Below are 10,501 nucleotides of genomic sequence, written 5' to 3' on the forward strand. Positions count from 1 at the left end.
TGCTGCTGAGATACTTGAAGTGAGGTACCTTTTCCAGAGGGGTGTTGTCAATGTAGAAGACCGGTGTGGGAGTGTGTGTGGAACTTGGTTGGTGGACTATTTGCGTCTTCTTGATTTTGACCTGAAGACCGACAGCTCTGTAGGTGGCAGCTACCACATTGAGGGCATGCTGAAGGGACTCGGGGGAGTGAGCAACCAGTGTGCAGTCATCTACCCTGTAAAAGACCAATATATCCCTTTTGTAATTAACTCTGTCATAATCAGCCATGTCATGTTGGAGGACCCATGACCTGCCACTGAGGCTGAGCTTACTAACAATGCACAGGACATTTTGTTCCACGATACCGTGATAGTGTTGAGACTTTGTTGTGGCCCCCTCAAGGCTCCAATAGGATGGAACATATCCTCTGGAAGGTGTCCAGGAGGCAACCTGACATCACATCTGGGAGCTTTTCATGAGAAGAAACAGTGACATTACTCTCCCAAATCAGATGGATGAGCTCTTCACCACACCCCTACCAAATTTGAGTATGTCTTATCATATATTCTTTTAACAGTGGACTCTTCCCAGGTCTTCTTAGATTAAGGTCATTGTTGTTCAAAAGAAGTAGGATGGTGGAATCAGGCAAGAGGTAACTTGACCTTGGAGTTCAGCTGGAATGTGTTTTTTATGTTTTCCTAGGTTTGGTCTACCATGTGTACTGTCCTTCTAGTCAACCTGAAGTTATTATCCGTCTCCACCTGTGTCCAACTGGACTCTCAGCAGTCTGACCAGCACTTATCCAGCTGGACCCTCCTATGTGATTTTGTGCTTGTGTTGTTCTCTCAGATGTAAGTCACTTTGGATAAAAGCGTCTGCTAAATGACAGTAGTAGTAGTAGTAGTCTTAAGGATGCATTCTTAACTTCCCACAGACTTTATACTTCCCATTATTTGCTATGGTAGCATTTCTTCAGTGAGTTATGATGATACTAACATATTTTTCCATGTCCATAGATTATATTTGAAATAACATGTGCATCATAAATGATGTCCCTGACTTATAATGAAGTCATAAACATGTAAAAATATTCAGTTTACACAGAGAGCAAAAGAACACAAAACTACACTACAACAGGATCACAATGATATCTTTTATTTTCGGTCAAACAGAAATTGCAGAACTTATCATAGGCACAGAACTCTTAATAGCTATACATTGCAAAATAAATTGGTGTGTAGCACAGCAGCACATACGAGCACTGTAAAACGTAATGAAATACAAGGTGACTCAGAAACAGCAGTCCATCTGTCTTAGTGTCAGAGGGAGTTTTTCTTATGGCTTAGTCCTGAACAGTCTTTGGCCCTCTTCATCTTCCACAGGCCACCGTCCAGTCTGTGACTGTTGTACCCAATTTGGAATAAAATGTAATGACAGACTTTCAATAAAGGGATAACTTTTACAAACATTCAATACATGTGCTGTTTTTTTTTTTTTGTTTTTTTTAATTTAGGTGTTGAACACAAAGGCACAAGTACACCTGAAAATAATGTTAACAATACAGTGATTTCAAATAAGTTATTCATCAGACAAGAAAGCGACAGTGTGTTGAGTCTTTTCTGCACAGCAAGACATTATTGATGAGGGGAGTCATTGTTAAAGAGGCTCTGGGGAGTACACGTACCCATGAAACAGATCTGTCTTTGCACACTTTGAAGTCAAAACTCAACAGTCAACAGGCCAGTTCACCAGGTAACTCATTCGATCTACTCCGCTAGGACAAGTGCCATGGCAACAAAATCGCTGGCTTTAAGAGTAGGTGATGAAGATAACGTGACAATTTCTGCAGGAACAGATCAGAGTAAAGATGATGCTAGCGAAGCCATATTGGATGATTGGAGAGTGATAATGGAAATCCTGATGAGGATTCACATTTACTGTATTTCTGGATAATGAAAAGTAGGGTGGATAACTCTTTCACAAAATGAATTAATCTGACATCCATATTTCTCTGGCCTGTTTTAGATAGTTTCAGTCCGTAGGTGAAGTCACTGTGCATTCGATTTAGATTCTTAACATGAGAGGAAAGTGTCTGTGTTGACTGTCATGTCTTTACGGACAAGGCTAGTACTGGTTCTGAAATGTATTGCAGATGGATTCTTCCTTAAAATCCACCCCTTCTGTTTGATTTCAGCATATAATATTACTCAACCCAGGGACCCAGAACTGATACAAATCTTTGTCTGAAGCAAACGAGCATCGTTTACAGCGACACAATGTCACACGTGGCAAAAAACAGTGTTCTAACAAGCACACAAACAAAAGGACAGATACCGCAAATCAATCTTTTCACACTGTAATAAAACGAGACATGTCATTATCAATACATTGATTCATTTTTTTAATCATCTCTTTTATCTGTATTTATTCAAAATAAATTTTGAGTATTTTAACATGTTTATATACATAAGTGCAAACAAGGTGAACGTCACACATTCGTACACACCTCAGTCAGGATCGACATCACCCAGCACAGCTGGGCAGGAAGAGACTTCTGGACCACCTTCTTGGCCACAACGGAAACTAAATTCACCAACAAAAGCTCCACGAGGCTAACAGAGAGGACTTTACACAAAAAGACCCTTCAGTTAGTCCAAAAGCCTCTTCACATTCCTGACAGGAAAGTGTTTGCTTTAAAAGTCCTTTCTTAATTCTCAAGAAAAAACAACAACAAAAAAAGGAAATAATTCTTTATGGTCAAATAAGCAAAACTACATAAACATGTGATATCCCCTAAGGACTTTTGGATCATACAACTGTATATGTTTTTCACATAAAATAACAAATCACATTGCAATAACAAGATAAACTAATTAGACATTCCCTTTTCAAATAAGTTAGTGTTGTGTGTTAATTCTATTTATCAGAAAAAAAGGATATTAGGATAATAGAAAGGTAGCCATGTTGTCATTTTGTTGCCACAGCAACAACAACTATTACCATAAACAATGACTTAATCATTGTGTACAAATTATATTTTTATTATATTATGTTCTTGGTGGTCTACACAAACTATTAACCATATTATTATCGAGTATTTTCAAATTATATCTTCCATGCCACATTTTTTTTTGATTAAAAAAAAGATTAAATTACAATTATTACATGTTATTTTTTCATGGTAATCACATCTTTATACAGTGATCAAGAATTAAGGCCATTTGTTTATTTGTATTCTCACGACTGATCAAACTGTCCACATGCTAAAGGATCAGATCACTGCGATCCGAGCATCTTTCATGTTTCACAGTTATGATTCAGGAGTGTGTGGTGAAAATATAGCAAGGCCTAAAGGAAATCAAGTATAAGAGTGTCAGGGGGGAAAAGAGCTTAAAACAATTCATCTCATGCCACACCACCTTTCTCCAAACTAACGAGCTTAGCAATGATAGATACATCTAGATATACCGAAAAATTCAAATGGCCTGAACAGGCACAGCTTATTAGATCAGGTATTGTGTTTTTCCAGCTGGACAGAAGTCAGTGAAGGCATGTTAATATTGAGGGTGGCAAGTCGAGTGGATCTTTTTGGCTGGATAAAGTTGTCCTTTAAAGATGTTTTAAATACATTTACTTGTCTGAAAATTCTGATCATCAGAAAGTTTTTTTTTTTTTTTTTTGAGTTGCATTTAATGAATCTGCTCAGGTAAAGATGACAAGCATATACATAATGAGCGTTAGTAATAACGTATCCCCCATACTGATCAAAAGTCATGAACCCTGTTTGGGATTGTGTCGTCACCACATCGCTCACTTTGTAAAGCAGCCATGTTGGTAGCTACATGTACATGTTCTGTTCTGTGCATCAGCAGAAGGGGGTAAGTTTTTCCTCTTTGTTGTTGTATCTGACACACAACTATAGTTAGAAGTTGTGACTTTAAATGCAGCAAAGCTTCACACCCATAAGTTTACAAAAAATACACAATTGGGATTACTTTTCATTTTGGATCACTTGTCACCTTGAAAACATGTTTAAACCAACAAACCTTTATTTGAATGAATGTGTTTAAAGAAATCTCTGGCTTCAAGATTTGTAAGTCCTGGATCCATCCATTGGTAAACTGCACTATGTGCCGCAAGAGTTTTATAACTCTTAAACTGCTTGGCTGTATATGCTCTTCAGTTGATGACTTGTCACAGTAAACCAATGTTATTTCTCCATTTTATTTAAATGTTTCTTTATTCATGGCTTCTTATAACGGGTATTCTTTCAGGTTTTCAGTTAACTATACTCTTTGAGCTACCAACATGGCGCCACATCCAACAATGCAACAAGCATTCCCAAACCCTAAAGTTACTTGTGAATTTTTTTGTGGAGAGCAAAATGATATCAGCCTTATGTTTGCAGAGTAAATATAAACCTCTCTAAGAAAGACTAGCCAGGTTTTTCCCAAAGAGCTAGATATTTACATTTTCTAACATCGGCTCATTGCCTATACAGTGCCCCCAAATAAATATGTTATCTGTAGAGTTAAACTGATTTTTTTTCTACTCTGAAAGAAACTTTTTGCATGCCAACATATGAATATTTAATAGATGATAAAGGCCAGCATGCACTAAGGAGTAATTGTCAAGTTTTGTTGGAAGCCTTAAAGTATCAAATTATACTGCAGGTTGTCTTGCAACCTGACTGAGAAGATTTCAGATTAGAACTGAACTTCACCAAGAAACAGTTACAGCATTCATATTGAAAACAAAAACTTGTTTCTTCTTTTTTTCATTTAACTATGTGTGCATCAGCAGGACTAACAAGGTGCAATGCACTGACTGCCGAGTTGGGAAGGGACTGTGAGGTTTTACTTTGTCACTTTATATAGTTACAGTTCAAGTTAATTAGCTGCTGGTTCCAGCATTATATTTAAAAGGCAAACGAGAGAGGAGAATAAATAATTTAATTTTAGGTGGAAAGAAAACAAGTAAGTGTTTTGTTTCTTTTACTGCTACAGTTAAGGTAGAACATTAATTGAGACATGCAGTTTATATGGAGGGGAAAAAAACCCACAGCTTTTCCAAACCATGGGTTAATCCCAGAAAGCGGTGTTTCTAGTCTAGCCTTGATGATCACAGCTGGCAGTGTTGAAGGGTGGGAAACCCATGAGGGATTACATCCTTGGACTACTGGGTGGTTTGACTGTTCTGTTCTACATACAACCCCCCATAAAGAGCTAACAATAACAGAGCTGTTACAAAGGGCCGAACCGGCCAATCCACATCATCTGAAACATGAAGAAAATCCTAAAACAAACAAGGTGCAACACTGACTTTCTTCATTTCTGTCCAGTGTTTGGGCTATACGTTTTGTTTCTTGTGCATTTTGGCCACTTTTTACGCATTGGTGGAAAAACTGACTTGCAAGCAATATGGAAAGTCATGTAATTTAACAAGGTGTGTGTGATAACATTGTTTTCCTTATTACAATAATTTTGTAGAATTGTAATTGTAGCTGTAAGTCTGCAAACTTGCACATCTACTTGCACAGTTTAAGATTTTTTCACTTGCACATTTTTCTTTTCTGTGTCATTCTCAATCTCAGGTTTGCAATCTTACTCAGCTGTGCAACAAAATTGCTAAATCACGCATGCACGCATATACAGACAGACTTACTGTGTGCTTAGACCGGCGTCCTTTGTACTACGGACAACACAGTTTTGCCTAACAATCCTAAAGACACTTCATGTTCAGATACTGGAATTCTTAGGTTCTCTCTTTTGTCACCACCTGTTCCAATTGCACTATCACATCATATTAGAATTCATTACTTACTTACTGAGTCTGTCTAAAGTCTGTCAGTGCATTAGTGCACGTTGGTATTTTTGCTGCACATTTTGTAATAGTCAACTTCCAAATGTGAGTGAAAGCTTGAAGGCAGAAAAGAAAATGGGCAGGTGTACAAAACAATGTTTACGCTCATAGATCAATGGGCAAGTTTACAAAACTATCGTTACAGATACAAAACCCTGTTTTCAGTTAAAGTCATTTGAAAAAAAAAAGTAAACCATTTTTTTAATGTTAAGGTTTTGAATATCAGGATATACTATAAAAAATCAGGTCCTCACCAGGTCTTAACATCGGAGAAAGACAATGTCAGATGAATAACTGCATATTATATTGTGTCAAAACCTCACCAAAATGCAGAATCTTGTGTCAAATTCAAATTATACCCCATGATTCAATGGTTTTCACACAACAGTGGTCACAATAACTTCCATTAATCTATCTCCAAATGACGTTGTTAGTCTCTCACGTTATTATTAAGGAATTTTGGGTCTTCTTTACAGTGTTGCTTCCGTTTATGAATCTTTGCATTCACGTAAAGTTCTATCACGGTTCCAACACAGAATCTTAAGCAGGTTGACATCGGGATATTGGGAAATTGCCAACTTTTTTTTAAAACTTTAGTTATTTGGTTGCAGATTTGAGATTTGTTGCTAACTTTTCCTTTCAAGAGAGAAGGGGCTTTTTTCCTGACTATCCTTCTGGACACTTTTTCTAATTGTATAATCATGAACTTTATTATTTATCATGCTAAATGAAGACTGAACGTATGTTTTTTTTTTTTTATATATATCTTAGTTATTTTTACTATTTGATCATTTCATTGTTCAATTAGGTTGTTCATTGATCTCAAATTCTTTAAAAGCAGCCTTATAACCCTACCCTGATTGATAGGTGGAAACAATTGCTTCTCTAAGATTATTGCTTATGTCTTTCCTACCTGGCATTGGGTTCACACACAGACATGCTAAATACAAGCAAGCTACCAAAAATACTGCTTCTATAGAGATGGTCACACGGGCTGAGCATCAGTTAATCAGGTGCATTTGATAAGCAACACCTGGCTGCCATGCATGTACCTCTTTCAATCATATGAAACGGTTTGGGTATACTTAACACACTTTGTCTGCATTTTGTCTTTGTTAAATAATTAATGACACAATGTATTATGCCAACCTCCTATGAGGTTTTAGTTACCCATCTTTAAGGCCTTTTAAGGACCAGATACTTTTCTACTAAGTCCAGATACAGAACACCAAAGAACTGACAGAGCGTACACTTTCCTTTGCACGACAGTGACTCTTCTGAGATCCTATATTTTATAAAGACATAGTACTTTGATGTTCCTACCAGTGTATCTCAGAGTACTATTCTGATCTAACGTTTAATGAGTGAAAAATATTTCTAAAAGCAGTCACACCAACCATTGACATAAAGTATAAATGTATATAACAATACACATACTTTTATACATCTTAACACTGGATCAGCATGATACCTCTGAAATGGTCTATATATAATTAATTAGTCATTACATTTCAGCATGCCCGTCTTTCACAGGGGCACATGTATAGTTTTTGCATTAGATACATTCACAACACGTTAACATTATTTAAAATGAATAATGTTTAGTGGAAAATGATGTACCGGTAATATCTGCAGCATTTACAAATAACCAAACCTGTGATTCATTTTCTCTTCCAAGTTCTCACACACTAATATTTGCACACAACTCACAGATATCTTAACTTCTTACAATAACAATGAGACAGCATAGCGGTCTCAGAGAAGAAGCCAGGTATCAGTTTTTAGAATAATTGTTTATCAAATAAAACGTGTCTTTAACTACTGGTCAGTCTGTATCGTGTATCGACAGTGGTGGTTTGAGGAGACTTGAAAGAGGCACATTTTAATTTCAGCCCAGTTTCCAAAACTTAATTTTACACACAAACAAAGCCATTCCTTGCAGTCGACTGTAAATCAAAAATCTAGCTGGGTTTCAATTGAGGAATTGTTTTTCTTCAATTTAATGCTTAACCAAAACTCAAATCTTGTCCTAACAGCTCTGATTTCATTAGAGTTTGACGGCTTTCAACAAAAAGAATTCAGCATTAGGAAAGATGACATTTTCAATTCAGACATTACATTTTGAAATTCTAAGATTTCTCCCTGAAGAACCATAAAACAAAAATCTTGTACCGCTTATTCCCTCAAAAAGCCGCATGAAAGGAGTTAATCATACAAACTAAATGACCTTTTAGTCAGAGATTTCTGCGTTGAGCTATACATTGTTTGGAGGAATTACTCCGGTATTGCAATTAATGGGCTGTTCCTTGCATATACAACAGAATTTAGGCACAACCTTAGGGGGAAAAAAAATCCAGCTCCCATATTGCACCACGACTGACATCAAGGCTTGTTATCTTAGATTTGACTATATATATATATATATATATATATATATATATATATATATACACATATCAGTAAAGTATATAGTATAAGTGTATATATACGTATATCAGGTATATATATGCCTGAATAAAATGAATAAATAAGGGTCCCCAACCTTTCTCCCACAACTAGCTGACCTACTGGTATGATGACAATACTTGCAAGGCAAGAGAGGGGGGGGATAAATTTCCCCGTGGCTAATTAGAATATAAATACGGATACTCATCATCTAAGACATTTCTCAATGGCTGTAGCTATATTTGTATGTCATTATCACAACATTTTAGTTGTGTTTAATATATGTACATGTCCCATATTTTTTTTGCATGAATAAACCCATTGCTGTTCACTAATATCATTGAGTCCGTTGGAGCCCTGAGGTTGTTTCACTGCAACCACAAAGCTCCATGGAGGGGAACTGGCAGCCAGCAGTGGGGCAGTGACACCAGCCCAGACACCGGCCAGCTGCCCAAAATCACAGCTAATGTTTGGAACGCATCAAATATGCTTTAGTGTCATTACAGCACAATATGCTGTGTTCGGTACCTTTTAAGGAACAGTCTCTGTTTGGTTCTTATTTTTATTTCAGTTCATTTAAAATCATTTTTATTTTCTATTTCTCTCAAAGTCTGGTGACAACTGTTTCATGGTCTGGTTATAGTCTGTGCCACAGTGGTTGGGGACCTCTTTAAAGGGATGTTTAATTGTTTTCTTGAAGGGGCGATATGTACTGTAGTACTAAATAGTTAGGGTTGAATCTGCAGCAGACAGAGGTCACAGGGAGGAATACTCAACAGATTTACTCAAAATAAGGCCATAAAGGAGCGTATTTTTACCAACTAAAACAACTGAGACCTTACCTGTAACTGCTGCCTATTGCAGATAAGACACTAACTACCCATAAGTACTTAATACAACCCTACTTAAAATGAAAAAAATATTATATATATATCTCATTACATATATAGATATATAATTATATATATATCTATATATACCGTTATGGTATGTTGAAGACAGAAAACACATATATACCTGTTGTTCACAGCGATATCATGGAGGAAACAGGACAAACGGGCCCTTCCTCTTTAGTCCTTATCACCAAACACAAAACATCTATTTCTGTTCAGACATTATGACTCAAGAAAGTCCACTACTCAAATTGATCACCTTAAATAACTGAGCACTCTGGCTCTTTACTAATGAATGTTACATAGAGACGGCTTTCACATGACGAACATGACCCCACCTGCTTTAAGGCAGTGTATTTTTCAATCGTTATTTCCTATAAGAAATTCAAATCAACCGTCTTTAAAAATTCCAGCTCTTTCAGTAAATGTCCTAATTTCCCCACACTTAAGTTTTTGAGATTGTTGCATTATATGATAAGTAATGTCTTATTCGGTACCCTCAAATCATACTTCATCCATGAAACGCAATAAAGCCGAAGTGGCTATCACTGTAATTAGAAAACATTCATCTGATCAAAGTCATGGGCTAATACACAGAAAATTTGTAACTGACATTGCCAAATGTCAACATCTCTTTTACCTTTGCTTTTTCTATAAATGTTTTAAATAAATGGGGAAACCAAGTCTCCTCTGCAGCTGAGCAGAAAAATCAAAGGCACAAACAAATGAACAATAAAACTCATTAACATTTCATCAGGCAAGATAAGACAAAGATAAGATAAACACAGACTGAATGGTGTGAAGTACATGGCACAACATAAATGTTACATTTGTTGTCATTTTGAAACGTAAGTGTGACATGTCAAGAATCACTCTTTCATTTTGACAACATGTCATTGCAGTAGATCAGCAGCACGCCACTTTGATGTTCTGATGGTCTAAATTTTCAGAATTACATTTCCTGACTTTGGAACGGTCAAATGTGTTCGGCCGTCTCAAGATATGGCTGAACCCATTCAGGGTGTTTAGTCTTGAATTCGGTGTTTGTGTATGCTTGTGTGTGCCTCTGCTGCACGTTTAAGGTGTGGGCATGTATGGCTGTCAAAAATGGGAGCTCTATTGCTCATCAAGTCAGTACTCATCAGAATGGCTGCTATAAAGCAACAGTAATATGTCCAGACTTGTATTGCATGAACTATTGCCGCTTTCTTACTTTCAAAACCTCGCACAAGGAGTTTCACACTGCCACTCAGTCATTTGTGCACTGTAAGTGAGGCACATGTTTGCTGCAGTGCTGCAGGTTTTATGGACTTTAACTGGG

This window comes from Cololabis saira, chromosome 7 (genome assembly GCF_033807715.1).
Source record: "Cololabis saira isolate AMF1-May2022 chromosome 7, fColSai1.1, whole genome shotgun sequence".
Taxonomy (NCBI): Eukaryota; Metazoa; Chordata; class Actinopteri; order Beloniformes; family Belonidae; genus Cololabis; species Cololabis saira.